The sequence below is a fragment of the Schistocerca americana genome, chromosome X (genome assembly GCF_021461395.2).
Source record: "Schistocerca americana isolate TAMUIC-IGC-003095 chromosome X, iqSchAmer2.1, whole genome shotgun sequence".
Lineage (NCBI taxonomy): Eukaryota > Metazoa > Arthropoda > Insecta > Orthoptera > Acrididae > Schistocerca > Schistocerca americana.
In genome coordinates, this window is record NC_060130.1 from 931,648,643 (window position 1) to 931,672,630 (window position 23,988).

Genomic DNA, 23,988 nt, shown 5'->3' on the forward strand with positions numbered 1-23,988 from the left:
TGCTCCAGGTGTTAGAAATACGTAGAGCACTGTGTGATATATTTTGATGATGCATGTGTTCGAGAATTAACAATGAATGCATGTACTGCACAGTCATCTGTCTACATTTGCAATAATACTCGCAAGGTAGGGAAGGGGCGGTTTAGCTATGATACTGAAATTAGGGAAACATGGTGTCGCATCATCGGTCAGTGTTGAAATTACTATAAAATAGCTAAAACTGTTCGCACTATCAACTGTGATGCTTATTATTACAGCACATCGATGGTGTCTTTTTACATCCCGTCTGTCCACTGGTATTCTGTTGGTTACCACATGACTGACATCGGTTGTTTGAGTTGGAGAAAGAGTCTCGGTCGAGGGACAATACCTTCTGTGGGTGGCTAGCAGCGTAACAGTGATCGCGTACGTGACTGCAATATGAGGAATCAGTTGAAATGGAATGCAGAGCCGTAAGCTATTCCATCACTGTGACAGATGAGTTTGAATGTAGAGGTCGTCAATCACCTTCGGACTGTAGTTTGGTAACTCTCCACAATACCGCCAATCTCTTCCAGTTTCTTTAATATTATTTAAAATCATCAAGTGTGTGTGATGTGTTATGGTTGCAGCAGTAACAACATGACTATACCGTACAACATCTAATTTTCTGTGAGAAACAATGGTTCAGAACGTGTTAATGTCAATTTAGAACCTGACACAGACCTCGAAGTCGTGGCGTAAAAAACCAAAATGTATAGCAGTGTACATGGCGTGTTACAGCAGAAAAAGCAATGTTTCAAACAACGATATAGACTCACAGGGAGAGTCTGTTCGACTTATAGTATAGTTTGTAGGCTACGGTCATCCTTGTAAGTACAGGTGACGAAACTTTATACTGGTCTGTGCAGTGGATCAATACCTGTATATTCAATAGGATCGTCATATGTGCTCAATACCGGCACGCAGATGATACTTGTTTTCGATGTATGAGAGGAGGGAGATGTGGTAAACATCTTATCTCGAGTTCTACATCGGATGAAGTTAGTGAAGCTTCTATAGTTTGTAATTTTTCTCTGTTGGATAGTACAGAATAATGAAGATAACAATGTTGGACTGACAGACCAGAATGGGCCCTGGGAGATGCAGATCTGCTTCGGACTGTAGCATCTGTATGTAGTTTGGAGATGCACCAGAATGCAGTAGGAAAATCGTCATCCTTCTTCCAGTTCCTGTACTGTCATTTATACTATCTAGTGCTGCAGGAGCAGGCTTCGTTTGGCACTGACCTTACATGTTGTACACTGTTGGCAGGGCTACGACAACTTGTTCCCATTTCTATCGAATGCTCAAAACATGGTCCTGTCGCACTAACTCATGTCAGTCTGTTTCTACACGGGTTGCAGAAGCTGGTGGATATGGCTCTCTCCGACTTCTATTCAGCTCCGAATTAAATTGAAACAATCACAAGCTGCAGCAATGGTAGCAGCTGCAAGATGCGTAGGGACTACCTAAAACCACGTTGGTATTTCACTGTAACAGATAGGTTCAAGAAAGGCGACTCGTTTCGAGATAAGAGAGGCTAGAAATATGATTCACTTGTGGTTGTAATCATTAAAGGACTTCTCCATCAGATACGACGCAGGTATGTGGTTGAATGGAAAGACTCGATTCCAAATCATAGACATCATTTGTAACGAAAGCGTCGCGCTAGAGATCTGAAAAGTTAGTGTACATTTCTTACAACCTCAATCAGTAGACCATCTACAACTGTTTGAAATGCTTCTCATTCAACCATCACCTATAACTCAGTGGATATATCGCAGAAACTTTGATATGGCATCGAGACAGAATGTGTTACAAATATTGGAGAAATATATAGTGGTGTCATGGTGGAGTTGCAAATACCGGTTTCATACCACGCTCCTTAGGAGACTCACTTTCAAAATTCGGTAATTTTATTACAAGGGTGCACCATCGGTGATGTGTAACCGCACTGCTGGTCTGATAATACACACTTCTACGATCACGTCTATATTCTGTGTCGTGGTATTTGTCTGGGAGAAACACGTCATTCAGAGGTAATGCCATACCTCGATTTATAAAGCCAGTATAGCTTTTAACATGGATACATGTGTGCACCTGTAGAACCAAAACCGCTTGTGACAGTAACATACAGTAGTTGTTGCCATCAGATCTCTTAACATCTGGCGGTTTGTAAGACGATTACACTTCTCTTTCTAAAGCAGAGTGGAATCACTCTCAAGAAAAACTAATGAGACATATCCACCCATAGTTGATTCTTGGTCAGTATTATTTCGCATCGTCAGCAATCAGTTATTAATGAAGTATTATACTTAGTAGTAGGGGATGTGTGATAGGTTCACCTTGAACATCAGGCTTAAAAAGTATGTGTTTGTGTTCCGACATGTGCAAAGCCAATGACTATGTCCAGTCATAAGGAAGGAATGGAATTGACGTGGGATACTGTGATGGCAAAGGGAAGAGTATGTCAAGTCATAAGGATGGTACAGATATTTCTGTTTCCAGAGCCACAGCCATCAGCAGGGTGTATTTCCGATACTTTGCTGATTGTCGAATGTCATTCAATTGATAACATGATCATAACATTTAAGTGTAAGCATAGCGATCAAATATATATGTGACCGGTTTTCCCAGGACGATTGTGTCTAGGGGTGCTTGGCGTGCAGCAGCTGTGGTCTGTGGCAGGAATGATTCACATTTTCCATTAACAGCTGGAGCTGTCCAAATGGAAAAGTCTGTCGGGAGTGTAGGAATGTAGCTGAGTTAACCATGTCGTTGCCTAGACTGCGGAATAGCAAACTAATACTTAGTATGTGTTGGGCAGCTTTCGTGATGGTGTGAAAATTTGAAAAGATTCAATAAGGATGTGTGTTTGCGCTTGACCATTATTCCCTCCCAGTGTAAATTGTCAGTCTGAGTGCTTCTTCACATTTCCCATCTTTATTTGTTATTTGGTTGAGAGAACATCGATTGTGGTGTGTGTATCTAGCAGGTGAAAGACATGTTTGCTGGTTCTCTAGACATGAGGAACACCTTAACTGACCTTTTAAATTACATGGGTTATTTGGGATCTGTTACATCACTAACATTGGTATTTGTGAGTGGAAATATCTGTTTCCTCTATTTTCTTTTTTCGAGTTTTCACATAAAGGTCTTCGCAGTAGGGCTAAGTTTCTGGTTACTCAATGGTTTACAGCACGCTCCACCTTGCTATACTGCTATGGAAGTGACATTGCTATGTGCTTGATATCTAGAAGTACCGCGAAAATGGTATGATATTCCAGAAAACCATGCGAAATTATGTATGTTCTTGTAATCCCAGAGCCTACAGATGTGTGTAGAAGGGCAAGGAAGCAAGCAGGTCTGGACCAGAAACAGTAACGCATTTGCGCCAAGAGGTAATGAGCCCGTATATTCGCAACAGTTCTGAGACTGACTTCAATCCAGTGAGGGCACTCTGGTGATGCGTTGGGAGAGGATAACCATCTGACCTTGCGGGAAATACCTTGTGCCATGAGTATACCTACGGTGCATGTGCTTATGCTGTCTGTCTTCGCTGTATATGTATGAATGATGTAAAAGGAGTGATTTCGTTTGGCGCAGGACACGAATTGTATGTTCACTACGTTTACATGGTATGCAGTGATATATTGCTGGGTTGGAGATCAGTTTCACGCTCTAATATTCAATCTTCTGCCCTCTTTGAGAAAGCAGTGTAATTGAGTAAGAGTCTTTCCATATTTGACGATCTGTATGTCACTTTGTACGGTTTAATTGTCGATGCAATATGGCGATCTGTGTAAAATAGTTTGTTCCGCTGAAAGTCTCATCTGCAGAAAGAAAGAAAAGGCGGACGGTTCAAAAATGGTTCAAATGGCTCTGAGCACTATGGGACTGAACATCTATGGTCAGCAGTCCCCTAGAACTTAGAACTACTTAAACCTAACTAACCTAAGGACAGCACACAACACCCAGCCATCACGAGGCAGAGAAAATCCCTGACCCCGCCGGGAATCGAACCCGGGAACCCGGGCGTGGGAAGCGAGAACGCTACCGCACGACCACGAGATGCGGGCCAAAAGGCGGACGGTGCTTCCACACTGGCGACATCAGTAATTCAGTGGGTAAACTCCATTAGAGCCCATCACAGTGCTCCATTCATTCAAAAGGCGTCTTTTGTTTTGTGGTATAGGAGTCTCTACATAGCGGTGAGAACATTTGCATGTGTTGGAAGCAGGAAGGGTAAGATGTAATGGACAGAGTGCCACATTAGGACCACAAGGAAAAATGAATTTGATGTTATTTGGTGCTATTTTCGTAAATAGGTTCTGTTAGGGTAAGAGTTTCCAATGAGACAGGCTGAGTCATCACGAAAGCTCCTGCAAAAGCGAGCATTAACTACTTCTGAGACACTATACAATTTCCGAGAAGTTGACTTGGTCCTTATTTTACATAGCCACGTGACATCAGTATGACATTGAGAAACTATTTAGAGGCGCTTGATATGGTGTGTAGGTATGAGTGCGCATTTCTTGGTGATGCATCAGCCACGTTGGCCTGGTAGGTATGCGTGCACAGCTAGACACAGCTCGAATGTCCATTAGGATCGTGAGGAAGAGAAAGCAGCCTGTGCTATTCTGGGAAGCAATGGAACAGATTTCTGCAGTGTCTGCGAGGGTGAGTCGCTCTGCAATTAGTTCTTCACTCCCATCTAACGATGCCTAGGTGAGCATGTATTTTGAGAGGAATTTCTCAGGTGTCAAATATGAAAAGGATGCCACCGCCTCATTGCTTGCGGGACCTGAATAGGCACCTGCCCATGGCTCAGCAGCTGACGTCCACGTCGCCACTTTGCTCGGGCTGCCGGTGCATCCCGACTTTTGGGATCATGTTCGGTAGCGTCCTGAGTGATCCAGTGGACAGGGGGTGGCGGACGTTGCGTGGGTGCATTGGAGCTTTTTTTTATGAGTTATATGCGTGTCTGTAGCATTATTTTGCGGGCAGGTCTGTAGACTCTGTTATGTGTTAGTTGGACAGTTTACAAGTAGTGAGCGTGTCTGCAGAGAGTTTTACATCTGTTATTTTGATAATTTACGAGTTGTTTCCGTGTCTGCACTTCGGTGTACTTAATTATTTCGGTGAATTACGAGTAGTTTACAGATCTGTATGCTGTGTGCTGCATTATTTCAGTAATTTACGAGTTTCCTGCCTGGCCCGGTGCACCCCTCCTTAGCTAACCCGGTCGCCCAAGACTCCTCTTAAGCGACCATATTGATGGCGATCTCAGTGCGGACGCCAGATCAACACAGGATGCTGCGAAACAGTACTCCCATCCTCAGACTATCCACTACACCCGGCCTCCAGGTCGCTGGATTACAGGAGCACGCCACCACTCCCAGCTGTTTGCATGTCTGTACATCAGTGTACTGCATTATTTATGAGCAGTTTGCAGGTCTGCAGACTGCGTATTGTGATCCCAAGCACATCAGAGCAAGTGTTTTGTATCAGTGTAATAAATGAACTACGTGAAATCCGTCCCTAAATAAATTGTTCCAAAATGAGTAAAGTACACTCTTTCCTCTCTCGAGCTACCCAGAGGAGGCTGAGACCTTTTCCCGCCATTTTTCCCCGCCAGACCGCCATCTTGGATTACGTCACGGGAGCAGCGATGGCACCCTCTGATGGCTCTACTGTGTACTAGGTCAGTTGGACTCTGAACCTCTTGGTCAACACACTTGATGGCAGTGCTGCCTCTAATTGTTTAAGTAAACACTGCATGCAAAATAAAGCCTTACATGCATCCTACCCAGCACAGGCTGGGTCCTTTCCTGCCGATTCCTAGGAAGAGGTGGCCATCAGATGACTTAGGTTAGTGGAGGTAGCCCAAGTGACCTATTTTCCCGCCATTTTCCTAGGTTAGTGGAGGTAGATACAGTGTGTTACATTGTCCAGCTGGAATTTGAACTTCCCACCATTTGCTGGGGGAGGGGAGGGAGTGTGGAAATTCCCCACCAAAAACCGCCATCTTGGATTATGGTATTCACGTCATCAAGTGACGTCACGGCCACCATCTTGGATGACGTCATACACTGTTGCCAAGTCTACAGGCCGCCATCTTGGATGATGTCATCTTGGATGCATCTGGCAATAATGGAGAGTGGGGTGACAAGGCCTTGTTCCATTACTAGCATTCCGGCACAACCATAGAAAGCAGGAAGGAGCAACATCACTCCACACTCTGTAAATAAGAAAAGAGTACACAGTAGGTTTTTTAGTCAGAAATACCATATAGTACTAGTTGTTTTTGAGAAGGTCATTTTCTTTCTTGTGTAAGAAGGAGAAATGTTTACCAGCATGTGTCAGAAACCGAAAGGCAGGATTGAGACTGTCGTTTAACTTTCGTCATTCCTGGCTTTAGTGGGGATCCTACGACTGTCATGCGAATATTGAATTGAGTAGTTCAGGAGGGCCGTACCCATCATAATGCAAGATGTCAGCGGCCTCGCGTCACTTGCGCCAAAGCAGACAGATATATTGACAGATATATTGCTCTTTCGAACGTGCCACGCCACATTCCTTGAATAACGAAATGGACAAGTCAAGTGTCCACATGGACAGTGCGACATCTTCTGAAGCACTGCAGACTGTCAGCAGGGCGATCAGTTTTCGCCAAGAGAGAGAGGGGCGTCAGCAGCGGTGCACCCAACGACACCAGCTGACCCACAAGTGGCACCATGTCGCCTTTTCTGTCAATCACCGTTTCTTCATCGTGATGGACGTATCCACTTGTGAAGGCTCGAACGTTGCTCGACTGCATTCGTCATCATCATGCGAGTTCAGCACCTGATGTAATCGTTATAGATGTCCTTAGGTATACAACACCAGTAACTCTGGTTCGCATAACCAGTAATTTTGACAGCAGGCGTTAAATGTTTTACATGTTAAGGCCGGTGGCTGTGCCCTACCTTCCAACAAGATAACGCAAGATTGCTTGTTGTACGTGCTGTCCTGATCTACCTCGATGCAAAGTGTGTTCGACTGTTGACCTGGCCAACACGTTCGTCATATCTCTCGCCAACATTTGGCCATGCATTGCCCCAAGAGCTCGCACACCACTGCTGGTCAGCCACTCCGTTTGATGAAATCTAGCGCAGGGGTAAAGTAGCAATGAGTAACGTACCAGTATCTGGCATCAAAGCCAAAGTTAACTGGATGCCCAGCTGTGCTACAGCTGAATTTGCTGCCAGAGGTGGCATCTTTGTGTAGTATATTTCACATCCTGTATACCCAAATTAGCTACACATTTAATTTCTTTATTTGCTATCCTTCCTGGTGTTGCAAATTTAATGGCCAGAAGCGTAATAATAAGAATAATCTATGTATCTGTGTTAGTTTGCGCCTCATGGTCAGATGCCAGTTTCGCCATATCTGGTTCCATTTTCGTCAATCGGAATCTCGTTTCGCCTCTTCCATATATCTGAACGTTCTGTCTTACTTTTACCAGGAGGTGCTGAATGATGCTGAAGTTTCTTTGTCAGTTAGTAGATGGAAAAGCTTCCTGACACAGAGAAGGGGAGAAGTTCTTCACTGTCAACTGGAAAAATTTCCAGCAAAGTTGCTTAAAACTACTGTATTTGAATACATTTTCACATTCATATGTATTTCTAAAGCTATTAGTAGTAATTGAAATCACATTTTAAGCTATCGTATTGGATTCAGATGTCATGCATGATCCAATATTCAGGAAGTTAAGTTCATCGGTATTTTTATGTTAGTAACGTAAAGAAGAATCATCATAGCAAACATAGAAACCCCCACTCCCGCCCACAGTTTCGTTAACATGCCTCCACCACCTCCCGCTGCCACCCATTTTCGTCCATCGTCCACCACTTCCTTAAGAAGTGAATTAATAACATCCCACAGCCACACTTTAACAAACGCATCACTAAAAATTTCCAAGAGAAAGAAGAGTTTTAGCTACTGACCTTCTACCTCATTTTCTTGCATTTACTGATATCGGATACTGTGTTCATTTTGAAATTCATTTTATGTAGTAATTTTTTTAGAAATATAAGACATTTATTAATACAACCACGGACGAAAACTACTTTCAGTTATTCTCATCCGTGTGCAACCTTAGCTCAGACTGGAGCACATGTACTCTCAATAAACTATTACGTGAGCTACTTGGTGACACAAACAATTATAAGTATAATTCTTACTTTAAGGAAAACCTAAAGCAGAGAAGAATTTTGATCCGCAGGATTGGTTTGTTGTGTAGTTTATTTCTGGCACTTATGACAGTGCTATAAGCTTTCCATCTCGAATGTGGTTACAATATTTAAAACAGACACAACACTCAAATTAATTAGTAAGAAATATCTAGTTCCTCATACTCATATACGCCATCATCCTCAAGCACACAAATAAATAAAGAATCTGATAACGTAGCACAGAAAAATTTTGTTGACACGTCTCTTACATAAAAGGCAATGACGATGATGATAATGATGTGTGTCTTTGTGAGCGTGATTTCGCTGTCATTAGGAACAACTCTAAATTATCCATGGACGAGTGTGTGATGAAATGTTGAACATTCTGTTGGATTAAAATCCCTTATTACACACACAGATCCAAGACATTTTATCTATCAGTCCTAAAATGCCTTATTAAACTTAGGAATTCCGAAATATCAGAAGTAATATATATAGGTAATAAAACTGGTTTGCTGGTCATTAGTACACTTCTTCTGCAACAGATAATCTGCAAGACCAAATAAAAATATAAATATTAGGTGACTAAAAAAGATGAGGCGGCCGCTAAGTCATTTAGCACAAGAACCACACTTTGACCATTCCTCTTGGTATAGTATGCAGCCATGCGTTTATGGACAATTCCCCGTTCAACGATGGTCTTGCACATTCTTACGAGGTACGTCAGGATCAGGCAGTTGGTTTCACTGACTGTAGCTCATAGTCCTTCACAACCAGCTTCTTCTACTTCAACAGGAACGTGGCTCTTTGACTCACCAGTGAGATTACAACCTGCAGAAGAATTTTACACTGTGCATCATTGGGCCCACGGCAGGCTTCTTTGACTGGTGTGTTTACTTACTGGTCCCGACCCGACACCCTCCCCCCACACACACATTCTTCCGTGTCACGTACCTAGCAGATTAACATATACATATACTTCTGTTGCAGGAGAACGATAGATTCATGTATGTTCTGTGGTCTCCCTGGTCACCATCTCAGATTTCGTTGAAATTTTACGCCAACATTCGTACCTGACCCCAATGAACAGTGTTAAAGTAATATTGGCCGAGATATAGTCAATTGTTTGACTCAATGAGCGACTTTGCGCAGAGCTAGCATGAATTTCCGATGACTTTCAGCTGTTACATCTTGAGTAATATTTTGTTGCAAGAAATGAAATTTGGCCATCTTTTAGAACTATGTACATTCTCTTACGAAAAATAATTAAAAGAATTTCACGACTGATAATCAGCCAGATAATTTTAGGCAAAATTGCCTTCAAAAATCGACACCAGAAAAAATTTCAAAGTTTGACTTTCTATGTCTCCGAGACTAATGATACGACGAATGTGGATCTTGGCATGTAGTAACCTAACAACACAAGCTTTATAAATTGAAAGTTTCGTGTAATTTCCAGTAGTGAATAAATTAAGTGCTAATTTGAAAATTTTGTGAACAGGTCAATAATACGGTTTTTCGATCCGATTTGCAAAAACCTGTGTTCTTTAAAACTCTCCAAACTGGCCTCATTATAAAATCCATGGTTTTACCTGTAAAGTAAAGTGCATTTCATTATCCAGCGCGGGCTAACAATGCTAAATAATTTCAATCAAACTTGCGCGCGAAAATCCTAGCAAGAAAAAAATGTAGAGTTCTGATTCTTGTATCTCGTAAAGTCGTGCTGGATATGAGGTTTACAACGCAATAACTCGCTAGCAAGAGGATATGAAATACAAAATTTCATTTAACTACTATTTTCAAACAATCTACAATTTCGTTGAAAATATGATTTTTTTTTTTGGGAGAGGGAGGGGGGGGCGGCAGGAAGGTGAAAATCGGGTGAATTAGACACGTCTTTTACAAATACCATCTTCTGCTAAAGCTTAAAAAGCAGTCTCATTTGAAGCAACGTGTTTTGAGTCCCTCAAGAATTTTCAAAGTGGCCTAACAACGTTACATCAGTTGAGACAAGTAGCCGGAAAACCGCACTGAGAATAAAATTTTAGCTTTTGCTTCTTATATCTCGTTGATTAAAGGCATAATAAACATGAAATTTTGAACGCAACAGCTTAAAAACATAAGATTTTCCAATATAAAATATTAGTCACGTACTGTTTTCCAAATTTCTACAAAATCGGTTCAAACTTGATTTTCGTCAAAATTACAAAAATGGATCATATGCACTTTGCTTTGAGAAAATTCGTTTTCCGCAATTGCTTTCAAATTAATCACAGTTCGAAAGAGCATGTTTTTAAGCATCCAGAAAATCACGTTCGATTTTCCAATGTACGTTAGCAATACCTCAAATGACGGACATATTATAGGGAATGTAGTACCATGGCAACAGGCTACATTAGAGCAACCTCTTGTCCGTGCTTCGTTGCATGTGGATTTTTATTTTTAAATTGGTAACTAATATCTCACTAGGCTGTGTTGGTCAATGGCGACATTGTCACTACCCATTCAAAAACATGAACTGGCAAATCCATCGTCACTGGAGTCGTGCAATACCACACATGGATGTGTTTCTTCATCTAGGTTCCCAAGCCTGTGATTTGATTTACCAATTTGAGCTACAACGCCGTGTGGTTGTACCTGTCTGCTTGCAAAGCCGTTTTGGTAAGTATCTTATGCCTGATTCTCATATCTGTAGGAGTGTCTCACACATGTGGCAAGAAAAAAAGTAATATCAATTTTGATTTTAAACTTCTCAAAGTTGCAGTTTACAATTTTTTAATATTTTCAGCCGCTTTCTGAAGTTCATTTTTACAGAAACTGATACTGTCCACTAGATGATAATGATGTTGAAGGAAAAGAGAGCGTGTAAAGAAGGTGTTCTTGCAGTATCCGACAGGCATCCTGTCTTTTGGTCCAATTAAATGAATGAGCCGAACCATGAAGATGCATAAATTTTATCAGAGCATCATGTTGTTCTGTTGATAAGTCAATAATGTTGCCAATCCACCATTCATTACCGTACACACAGGCAACGGAACGAGCAGGTATCAACTCAGTCAATTTCAGACTTAACAAGCCTGCGCTACAAAATCTGGCAACAAAATTTATTGTGTCAGTAGCAATTTTACTGATACAAATCGAGCTCGAGTCAATTGGTATAAATGGATGCTATTGTCTCATATCGACTACCGTGCGGCTTTCTCGCCATCTTATTCCTTGAAGCTTTTTGCTGTCTTAGATTTGTCATTTTGGAATATATGCCGTCTATATTTTGATCGCAAAAGTTGAATAGATCTTTTGGAATCAGTATTTGATTTGTTTGTGGCCCTTGTACGATTGCGCAAGTAGCCATTCACTTGGTTGTGCCACCCGTCGGATCACTTGGAGATCTTCCGTGGCTGTTGCCGAAAGAGTTCCTTACTATATCAATATTCAAATCGTGTTTGTGGCTACACGGAGTGACAAAATTCTTTTAATTTTGTGCAGATGAGACACCACTTAATTAGTTTATTTTGATGATCTTCTTTGAGTCGACATTTTTCGAATAAGGTCGATCAGTTTGGGAATAAACACTTGTACAGATACCTTGTGTTGTTGCAACTGATCTGAAATAATGCAAAAACTAACAGTTTGCAATGCCCTCATTGACATAAAAGCTACTAGTGGATGCAATCTAGCTTCGCAAATTTTCCCACCAAAACCCTTGAGCAGCATCTTAAGCAATAAACTAATAATTTTGAATAAGTCTTTGGAACGCAAATCAAGAAACTAAATTATAGGCTTAGGCAGGTGGATGAAGAAACCCTCGCAGCTGGTATTGTGTGACCCTATGGCGATGGGGTTTCCAGTTCATGTTCTTGAATGGATAGTAACAACGTCACCATGGAGCAAAACAATATAGTGAGATATCACTTGTCAATTTAAAAACAGAAAGCACATGCAACAAAACACGGACAACAGGTTGTTGCAATGTAGCCTGTTTCCGTGGTTCATTCCTTCAAATTTGTCCGTCATTTTCAGGTATTGTTAGCGCACGTTGGAAGTTCGAACATGATTTTCCGAAACCTTGAAAACATGCTATTTCCAACAGTGATTAGTTTGAAATCAATTATGGAAAATAAATTTTCTAGCAGCAAACTGAATGTGATCTATTTCTGTAATTTTGACAAAAGTCAAGTTTGAACTGATCTTGTAGAAATTTAGAAAACAAAACATGATTTATATTTTGTATTGAAAAACCTTATGTTGCTAAGTTGTTGTGTCAAAAGTTTCATGTTTATGACGCCTTTCATCAACGAGATATAAGAAGCCACAGTTAAAACTTTATTTGCAGTTCGATTTTTCCGGCTGCTTTGCCTCAATTTATGTAGCATTGTTACCCTATGTGAGAAATTAAGCGCACTATTCTTGGGGGAATTAAAACTCGTTGTTTCCAATGGTATTAAGCTTTAATAGAAAACGGTATTTGTTAAAGGTGTGTCGAATACACCCTATTCTCATCTTTTCCCAAAAATCATCACATTTCGGACGAATTTGTAGATTATTTTAAAATAGTAGGTGATGAAATTTTTTATTCCACATCTTTGTGCTACCGAGTTATTGCGTTTTAAGTTTCATGTTCAGTATGCCTTTACTCTACGAGACATAAGAATCAAAATGTCTTCTCGTGCCACGATTTTCGCTTCCAATTTTTATTCAAATTATCTAGAATTGTTAGCCTGCATTGGATAGTAAAGTACACTTTGTTTTAAGGTTCAAACCATGGTTTTTCGCCGGCCGTGGTAGCCGAGCGCTTCTAGGCGCTTCAATCCGGAAGCGCGCGACTGCTACGGTCGCAGGTTCGAATCCTGACTCGAGCGTGGCTGTGTGTGATGTTCTTATGTTAGTTAGGTTTAAGTAGTTCTAAGTTCTAGGGGACTGATGACCTCAGATGTTAAGTCCCATAGTGCTCAGAGCCATTTGTACCATTTTTGAACCATGGTTTTTCTAATGAGCCCAGTTTGGAGAGTTTTATAGAAATCGGATCGGAAACACCGCAATTTTTACCTTTTTACAAAATATTCTCTTTATTTAGTCTGTATTTATGATCGTTGTGTTATTAGGTTACTACATGCCAAGTTTCACGTTCGTCATACCCTTGGCCCCTGATACATAATAAGTCAAACACCGAATTTTTTCGAGCGCTGGTTTTATCGAGCGACTTTACCTAAAATTTTTATGGTTGAATATCTCTCGTGAAGTCCTTGTAATTATTATTCTTAAGAAAACGCACGCAGTTGTGTAAGATGGCCAAATTTCATTTCTTGCAACAAAATAACACTCGAGATATAACAGCTCAAAGTCGCCAGTCGTGCGTAGAGTCAAACATGTGACTATATCTCGGCCAGTATTGCTTCGACAAACGTTAAATTTTTCCAAAGTTCATAGTGACATGGGCGAATGTTCACATAAAATTTCATAGAACTCGGTGATGGCCGGGAATCAAAACGTTCCGAAATTAGGCCATTTGACATGGAATGACCCATCTTATATTTGCTGGACACTACAGTTCTGGAGCTTGTAGGGCACTTTCTTGGTAGCGAGGATACAGCATGTTATCTTGGACGCAGGGTCATCGACAGATGACGATGTTACTGCAACGCCCCACGGAAGATTTTAGGGACTCCTACTACTCATTTTGTACATTAACCATCCGGCAGACAATATTAATAGTAACCTCTGAATCTTCGCACATGATGCAATTATATGTAATAGAGGACTGTGTAATAAAGCTGCACAAATGTTCGGTTACATATTGACAAGATTTGAAAGTGACGTATAGACTGGCAACTTTCTTTAAATGTTCAGAAATATAAAATGCTTCACTTCACAAAATGAAAAAAATGTAGTGTCGTGTGACTACAACATCAGTGGGTCAAAATTTGAATCGGCCAATGCATGCGAATAACTGGGTATTACAACTTGAGGGGTGTGAAATGGAATGTCGCAGATAAAGCAGGTGGCAGACTTCTGTTAATTGCTAGGATACTGGGAAAATGCACTCGATCTACTAAGAAGACTTAACGGAACACTAGTGCGACCTATCGTAGAATATCGTCTCCAAGTCCGTGGGTCCCATACGAGATAGGACTATCAGGGGATAATGAACGTATACTAAGAAGGACAGCACGAATGGTCAACTTTCTGTTTGATTCAAAGAAATACGTCTTGGAGAGGCTGCAAAATCTGAACTGGCAAACGCTTGCAGATAGCCGCCAATAACCCTGCGAAATACAACTTACAGAATTGTTAAGAACGGGCATTAAGTGAGTCATCTAAGAATATATTACAAACTGCTAAGTATCGTTTCTTTAGGGACTGCGAGAACAATTTTAGACTAATTGAAGTTCTGACATGAGCGTTTAAGCAAGCATTCTCCAGGCGATCCATACACGAATGGAATGTGAAGAAGACCTAATAACTGGGGAATTGTGACGTACCCTCTGCTATGCATTCCACAGTGCTTCCCAGAGTATGTAAGTAGATGTATATGATGGAATTAGAGCAAACGAGAAATATCTTGAAATTTGAGACGAGAATACTGAACAATAAAGGGTGTCCAGTTTCTTACATTCATCAGGATGGACCATGATGAAATCTTACTGCTTATTTAGTCTATTGCAAGAAGTCACGTTTAGGTTAGTTCTAACATTGCGAACTCTTACAAAATTTAAGTATATTTAAATTTCAATGGTAAGTTTCAGTTCCATTTTTAACTACAATATAGACATTTGCTAGACACGTGAAATCCCTCAGAACGAATCCCAAAGGCTTCTTAGTTGCTGATGGTTGTTATAGACCCGCTGAAAAGGCGCACGAGGAACGATATGTTATTCAGGCGAATGTGGATACGAGAACGTTTTGTATGTTAGCTTCACCTTGAAGAGCTGGTGGCTGAGGGTCTGTGGTGCGTCACAATTCCTCAGCAATATAACAGCGAACTGGCCTCACCTAAAATGCCATAGCTTCATGCTTATCTGCACAACCTATTTTTAGATATACTGTGTATGGGAAAGAAATTACCGAACATTCAGGAAATATTCCTCACACGTAGAGAAAGAATATATATTATATGGATATAGGTCAGGAAACATTTTATGTGCACGTTAGAGCTCAGGTTCTACAAATTTTCAACGCAGCAGTCAAGTCCGCCACTATCTACTTACTTATACATCTGCCACGGAATCTGTTGTTTGTAAGTTTACGAACATTTGTGGACTGAAATTAGGAGGACCTCCATCGTGCATGAAGTACATATTTTGTCGCATTCGCAAAGTCACATGTTCTAGCAGAACATGTAAGGTGTTCCCTAAGAAAGCGTGGTAAGTTTCTCCATTGAGGCTGGGCAGAAGAACATGAGGCCCTAACGGACAGTCAACAACATGCCGGTCCAAACTTTGGAAGAAAACTTTGTTGTTGCGATTGCACAATTTCTTACCGACTCTCGACAGCGCATAATAAGGAATAGAAGTGGACGCAAAACTGAAGCATGTGAGACTCCCTTCGTGATTACTTCCTTGTCACTAAAATATTTTCTCCTTTGAACATTGTTTGAATTTATCAGCACAACGTTTTGCATTCTGTTTGTTAATTATCGTTCAAATCAGGTGTGTTTCTCATGATTAACGTGATTACGAAAAAAATAAAAAATGAGCTCTAACATGAACACAAAGCGTTTCCAGATCCATGTCCATATAACACATTTTATTCCTCTATGTCTGAGGAATGCTTCTAGAAAGCTTATCCATACCACTTTGTTACAGCCTGTACAGTGATCTGAAAGACTCACAAAGCATTCTTCCATAAATGAATCGTTACACATAGTATAAATATCTATAAAGGTGTTCTTCAAATCCTGTGACTAGCATATATTAATACATTAGGTACTTTGAGAGAATTTCCCACCAGCCCCTTCATATGTGTCAGCTTGGTAAAATTAGACCCAGAAATCTCATAGATTCTTGAAATTAAAATAGTTTTTCCCATGATCAATATATGAAAATTAAAAACAATATGTTTATGTTTAACAGACATTCACACTGATTTTTAGTGGCAAAATTAAAACTGGTGTTTTGAATTCACTACCCCAATTTCTTAACTGTAACTAATTCGTGGTTGTTGGAAATCTCAAAAAAAAAAAAAAAAAAAAAAAAAAAGAGAAAAATTTATTATCATCCACAACTGATGCACTAAACAGAGCTTTTAGCATGGACGTAATGCCACAGCTAGAAAAATATTTTAAAAATAGAAAAAAACAGGGTTATGTCTACGAACGTATCTTAAAGGATATATTTCTGTTGCATACCATGATTCAGTAGGATGTAATTAACTTTGCATCTAAAATAACTTGGTGTAAGAAGGCATCATCACTATGTACGAAGATTTCATATTATATATTATACATTTATTAGGGCGCACAACACTTAGGTCTTTAACGGCCCTACGTTATTGTTATGACATGACTGCTGTGCTTAAATAGATAAAAACATGTATCTTTAGAAAGCACTGAAAAAGTCGTTTTCCTTAAGAACCAAAAGCTAAAAAAGCAAACGCGTAGACACATACACACACACACACACACACACACACACACACACACACACACACACACACACAAAACACTCCCGCACAATTTGGCATCCTAAGATCCATTTATTTGTTACCTCTATGACTTCGGACAAGAAGAGAAACGAAACAATGAAAAATACAAAATAAAAAATAAAAAGTTGTGGTTGACTGATCTTGGGACTAAAAAAGGACGAGTCACTCTGAACACACTAAAAGCTCCAGCCTAAAAGCTTTGACCGGAGTTCAGACAATACACAAAATTATAAGGTTTATGCCACAATCGTCATGTCCTCGCCTAAACTAGACGGTAGAATCCCACATAAATTTACCGTTGTCCTCTCCTGAGACATTAAACTCTAATCCAGTAAAATATAACGTACCCAAATTTTTACGCCATAGGCACTACCAAAGGGTGATTTCATGCGCTATTTCCCATACGGAAAGGGGTGAGTAAGACTTCATCCTGTCTCTGTGACCAGAAGGAGGGACGCCACAGTTGGATAGTTGGTTGTTCAGTTCACAGATCGTTGTCCTTCATCTCTAGGCATTATTCCTCTAATTAATGTATGATCTACTGACTGAAAAACGTGTTTACAAACTGCAGTGCAATGATACATTGTCCAACTCCGTTAGCTCTGCGTGCTGACGTGGCTGCTTATATCAGCTTGTTCGTTTTCCTTTACTACCACGTGCGCTAGTACCCAGAAGGATATCACCTCCTTCTCATACTGTTGTAATAAGAGAAGAGTGTCATGTATATTCTGTGTCTTTTTATTCTGCTGGGAAAATTTACATAACTGCCTGAAGAGCACCAATGGAATCGGAGCACATGACAAGTGTCATTCCTTGGTATTGCCTCATTTGCTCCAGTGCCTTCAAAATCGTTTACGACTCAACATGACCTAATAAAATTAAAAAGGAACTCCGCGATCAGGGCCGAAAGATCCCATGATGCTGCCGTGTCAACCTTTGCCATATGTTGTCACTCGGATGCGGTACGGCGGAGCATATGATCATCGCACCATTCTCCCGGCCGTTATCCGTATTCCAGCCATTGGAGCTGCTACTTCTTATTCAAATAGTTCCTCAACTGGCTGACTAGATCCCGTCCCAGTCCTCTCACCATGTGACATTGCCTGGCAACGGCGGGAACGCACGTCCTCCGCATGGTAGTCAGACCCACGGAGACAGACTGCATGGTGCCACCTCTCACAGGCAGATCCTTAAGACACGGTCAGGTAAAACTGTTAAGTAGCCAAGAACTACTTCCCGTTTTGACCTAACAGTACACCCAATTTTGAAACTATCGCTCATTTAAAATATAAGGTGCGATCAAAAAGTTTCCTTTTGAGAGCGTTACTGCAGTGTATATGCAACGTTGGGCGACTCCGGTGCGGGTATACAAGCACTGATTTCTAGGCAGGGGTTTAATGTGGCATTCATGTCTTTCAGACATTTGTGTGGTAAATGCGCAGACGTGAACTATGATCACGTTATTTCCAAAGTCGTCTAACATGCTGTTACTTATTTCTTGGCTGCCGAAGGACAAACACCAGGACGTTCATCGGAGAATGAAGAATGTATATATTTGTCCAATGAATACCCGTTTATCATCTGCATTTCTTCTTGGTGCAGCAATTTTAATGGCCAGTAGTGTAGTAACACCAATCGCGTAGCTTTGTGTTTCACTATTAACTGACTGCATCGCCGAGACAGTGTTTCCTTCCCTGTCTTGAATAAATTTTTTTGGAAGAAAGCTCATAGTTGAACTTACTTTGATCTCAGTTCCATACAACACCCATTTGGATGTTTGCTGCCGCGATACGCTCATTGACTTCAGCAACAGGCATTTGAGCTCTCGGAATCATCTCTTCTTCGTCGTCCTTACCTTTTCATTCTTGGAGCATAGTTATGCGGCATGATGCTATCCTAAATCACTTTTTGAAATTAATAATAAATTCCAGTGACACTGTAAAATTTGTACACCGGAGAGTTCTAGCTATGCATCCTTGCCATTGTAAATTGCTTGATAATACTGAACTGCAGATTATAATTTCGTCTGAAAACTGTTTTGCTTTCTCTTTTCTTTGCCACATCGTCCCGTATGTTTCGCTTTTAGCCTTCAGTTTATGGTATTTTTGAGGAGCTTCTCATATGTGTTGAAACCTCATCATCGTATATGTTCTCTAGTGTGTTGTCATCAAGCACTATGATGACACTTTCCACTTTAAACTTATTATCAGGAAAAGGTAGTATTCATTTTCACTGCTTCCATCGCTTCTTCTCGACCGTGCCCTATCACTGCCTCTTGCAGTGAGGTGTTCATCATCGACACCATTAACTTCTTATCAGGAACAGGTTGGTATTCATTGGGCAAATATATTGTACTAGAACTGACATGTGATTACATTTTCACGCACTTTGAGTGCATAGATCCTGAGAAATCAGTACCCAGAACAACCACGTCTGACCATATTAACGGCCTTGATACGCCTGGGCATTGAGTCAAACAGAGCTTGGATGGCGTGTACAGCTACAGCTGCCCATGCAGCTTCAACACGATACCACAGTTCATCAAGAGTAGTGACTGGTGTATTGTGACGAGCCAGTTGCTCAGCCACCATTGACCAGACGTTTCCAGTTGGTGAGAGATCTGGAGAACGTGCTGGCCAGGGCAGCAGTTGAACATTTTCTGTATCCAGAAAGGTCCGTACAGGACCTGCAACATGCGGTCGTGCATATCCTGCTGAAATGTAGGGCTTCGCAGGGATCGAATGAAGGGTGGACCCACGGGTCGAACACATGTTCAAAGTGCCGTCAGTGCGAACAAGAGGTGACCGAGATGTGCAACCAATGGCACGCCATACCATCACGCCGGGTGATACGCCAGTATGGCGATGACGAATACACGCTTCCAATGTGCGTTCACCGCGATGACGGCAAACACGGATGCGACAGTCATGATGCTGTAAACAGAACCTGGATTCATCCGAAAAAATGACGTTTTGCCATTCGTGCGCCCACGTTCGTCGTTGAGTACAGCATCGCAGGCGCTCCTGTCTCTGATGCAGTGTCAAGGGTAACCGCAGCCATGGTCTCCGAGCTGATAGTCCATGCTGCTGCAAACGTCGTCGAACTGTTCTGTGCAGATGGTTGTTGTCTTGCAAACGTCCCCACCTGTTGACTCATGGATCGAGACGTGGCTGCACGATCCGTTATTGCCATGCGGATAAGATGCCTGTCACCTCGACTGTTAGTGATACGAGGCCGTTGGGATCCAGCACGGCGTTCCGTATTACCCTCCTGATCCCACCGATTCCATATTCTGCTAACAGTCATTGGATCTCGACCAACGCGAGCAGCAATGTCGTGATACGATAAATCGCAATCGCGATAGGCTACAATCCGACCTTTATCAAAGTCGGAAGCGTGATGGTACGCATTTCTCCTCCTTACACGAGGTATCACAACTTTTCACCAGGCAACATCGGTCAACTGCTGTTTGTGTGTGAGAAATCGGTTGGAAACTTTCCTCATGTCAGCACGTTGTAGATGTTGCCACCGGCGCCAACCTTATGTGAATGCTCTGACAAGCTAATCATTTGCATATCACAGCATCTTCTTCCTGTCGGTTAAATTCCGCGTCTGTAGCACGTCATCTTCGTGGTGTAGCAATTTTAATGGCCAGTAGTGTAATTGATACCAGAAAACGTTAGAATGATTCATCTTCTACACCAAGACCATTTTCATGAAGAAGAGTCCGTCGAAACTTCATCTCATCCAATTGCAATGTAACAGCAGGGTTGACTGCCAATCACCCACCCATTAGACGCTTCAATACACAGATACCTTCACAAAATGCCGCTTCACATACAGACTGCACCGTCTCTACTGGCACCTTCACCGGCTTCTAATGGACGACTGCAGTGGTTTTCAGATAAACAAATATCACTAGTGCAATAACGGATCTCCAAATAATCTCTCAAGAGGTTGTGGTGTAAATGTGTTTGGTACAGCCCATGTACTTTCTGTGGAGGTTCACATGCCAGAGTACTTTAGGAAAACAAACTAGTCAAACGTTGAAACATCACGAGCAAAGTGGAAGCACTGCACATAAATGTGAAAACATACACTCAGTCAACCAAGCTGAGAAAACATTAGAAATCAAGTCATTCACATCATGATTGTGAACACAGGAGCGAAATAGAATAATGGTGGTCACACCACGTGTAGGAGAACTAAGTTATTAGGGTAGTACCTTGCAATAATATAGCAATTTCACTTTTGTAGCAGTACTTCATCTCTCAAGTAATCTCTGTTTACGCATTTAGTTGATGATCTACCTTTCAAATTTCTGAATCTATTGAGAGTGATACTATAAGCAGTGGTCACGTATTTTAAAACAGCATTTTTGTTTTAACCAATGTGTACAGCAATCTGAGAGCTTTTCACAGTTCACTGTGTGTTATGCTTACAAAAACCCGACTATCATCAATGCCCATTTCACTGACAAATGCATTGAAAGTGAACGTCCTAGTGTAAATATACAGATGCAAGGCATACGCGTTTGAGATCTGAATTTAACAGTATGCTGCTGGTATCGTAGTAATGTCATGAACAAGAACAGAACAGAACACTATATCACTTCAGTCTCTCACAATAACTGTCAAGCAAATAGCTAAAGAAACAAGAATACCAAGCATTGCACTCACTTTTAGGAACCCATATACAATTTCTGACATATACCTCCAAGGCCATCGAGTGTGCGATGTCCTTATGTATACAGATTTTATGGAAGCCATATGAAGCTCACCCATCAGAACACTTCGGAAGAACTCTTTACAGTGACTTTCGTACATGTTATTCACTCGCTAGGAATGTGACAGACCAACACAATAAACTACGTAGACGAAACATGCTATACCTGGTCTACATACCCCTATACTGTTACCCTGCAATTAGTAACCAGCATTCACGTATCTAAACCAGAATCATATTCCATCAGTTACTTATAGCTAACCTACTTCTCCCAATACTATTTCAAGTCTGCAAACATGTTATTCCCTCATCAGAATATGACACAATTAAGACTTAGCAGGTTATTGGTGAATTTGTGATGTTACTTATGGGTACTAACCTACATGGATCTGTAGCACATTCCATCAACTTTATAGCTCACAAACTCTTGGTTGGTTGATTTGGGGGGAATGGACCAAACAGCGAGGTCATCGATCCCATCGGATTAGGAAAGGGTACGGAAGATAGTCGGCCGTGCCATTTCAAAGGAACCATTCCGGCATTTGCCTGAAGCGATTTAGGGAAATCACGGAAAGCCTAAATCATGATGGCCGGATGCAGGTTTGAACCGTCATCCGAGTCCAGTGTGCAAACCACTGCGCCATCTCGCTCGGTCACAAACATTTGATAGCTCGTGCAACGTGTGTGGTTGCTAGATTTCCCATTTCCCACTGGGTTTTCCCTGACATCACGCTGAAATTACAATAAGAAGACAAACAGAGACATAACATGAAAGGAAACATGTAGCAAAGCGGCGATCAAAGTAATATAAGGTCTTCGCTGACAAATATAGCTAATAACTATGGAATAAATTTCATGCCACTTCAGCGAATCTGTCAAAAAACAAAACTGACTCTACCAATGACCCTAATGCAGTTGTGTCTAATGTTTACTAAAAATTATTACCAATTTTTTTTGAAATCTCAACGAAAATATAGCATTCTTGCTAAAAAGGAAATCTGAAACGAAGTTGGTGTTGGAAGGAGTATTTAAACCCAATCCTCAACCCCTACAGAGATTGATTCAAGAAAGACAGCTATTCAGAAAGGAGAGGAAGAAAAAAATAGCTCAAATGGCTCTGAGCACTATGGGACTTAACATCTATGGTCATCAGTCCCCTAGAACTTAGAACTACTTAAACCTAACTAACCTAAGGACATCACACACATCCATGCCCGAGGCAGGATTCGAACCTGCGACCGTAGCAGTCGCGCGGTTCCGGACTGAGCGCCTAGAACCGCGAGACCACCGCTGCCGGCGGGCAAATATTCATTGTAAGATATAGATAGGTATGGCAAAACATTATATTTCACAGAAGAATATAACAAAGCCCTTGGAGTAGGAGCAAATATCCCCAACAGTTCAAAATACAAAAACATTACTAAACCGCTACTGGAGGGTGTACCTGGCAATGGTGTTATAGATATTCCGAATAAGAATATTAGCAACAATCAATGTTCACAATACATCAACTATAATGCAGAAACAGAGCGATTAAACTGATGCTCAAAACGGCTTGATCATTGGCTTTCGAACCAATGGTGGAAGCATTTCCAAAATAGCTATGTCTGTAAACTCTTCAAATGTCGCCATGGTTAAAGTATAGCGTATATGGAAAAAAGCACTATCCAAAACCAGCTGCTGAGATGTGTGTGGGGTAATATACTAGCAACTCCTGAACAACAGACCACTCAAATCAACCAAGGGGTGTATCCTCAACGACTGTTCAGCGAACATTGCTGCATGTGGGTCTCTGCAGCAGGCTCCTGGTTCATGCAATCATCCTGACTGCTGTTCATCAGTGACAAAGGCTGGAATTTGCACTCCAGTGCTGTAACTAGAGACCCACTGCGTGGTGAAAGGTGGTATTCTTATATGAATCACTTTTTATACTCTATTGACTCCACTGAACAGATGGCCGTTAGCATGAACAGCGTGGGATGTCTGACAGCAAATACCCTCCAGCTATTATCAAAAGGGCAACGGCTTTGCCGCAGTGGATACACCGGTTCCTGTCAGATCACCGAAGTTAAGCGCTGTCGGGCGTGGCCGGCACTTAGATGGGTGACCATCCGGGCCGCCATGTGATGTTGCCATTTTTCTGGGTGCATTCAGCCTCGTGATGCCAATTGAGGAACTACTCGACCGATTAGTAGCGGCTCCGATCAAAGAAAACCATCGTAACGACCGGGAGAGCGGTGTGCTGACCACACGCCCTTCCTATCTGCATCCCCATCTGAGGATGACACGGCGGTCGGATGGTCCCGATGGGCCACTTGTGGCCTGATGACGGAGTGCTTTATCATCAAAAGGGTCCAGACCAGAGGAGTGAGTGTTAGAGCCTGGG

At 41.5% G+C, this 23,988-nt stretch overlaps 1 pseudogene; it reads left to right on the top strand.

Annotated features, from left to right (window-relative positions):
• Positions 1–23,619: 23,619 nt before the first annotated feature.
• Positions 23,620–23,737, top strand: LOC124557369 (annotated as a pseudogene).
• The last annotated feature ends 251 nt before the right edge of the window (positions 23,738–23,988 follow it).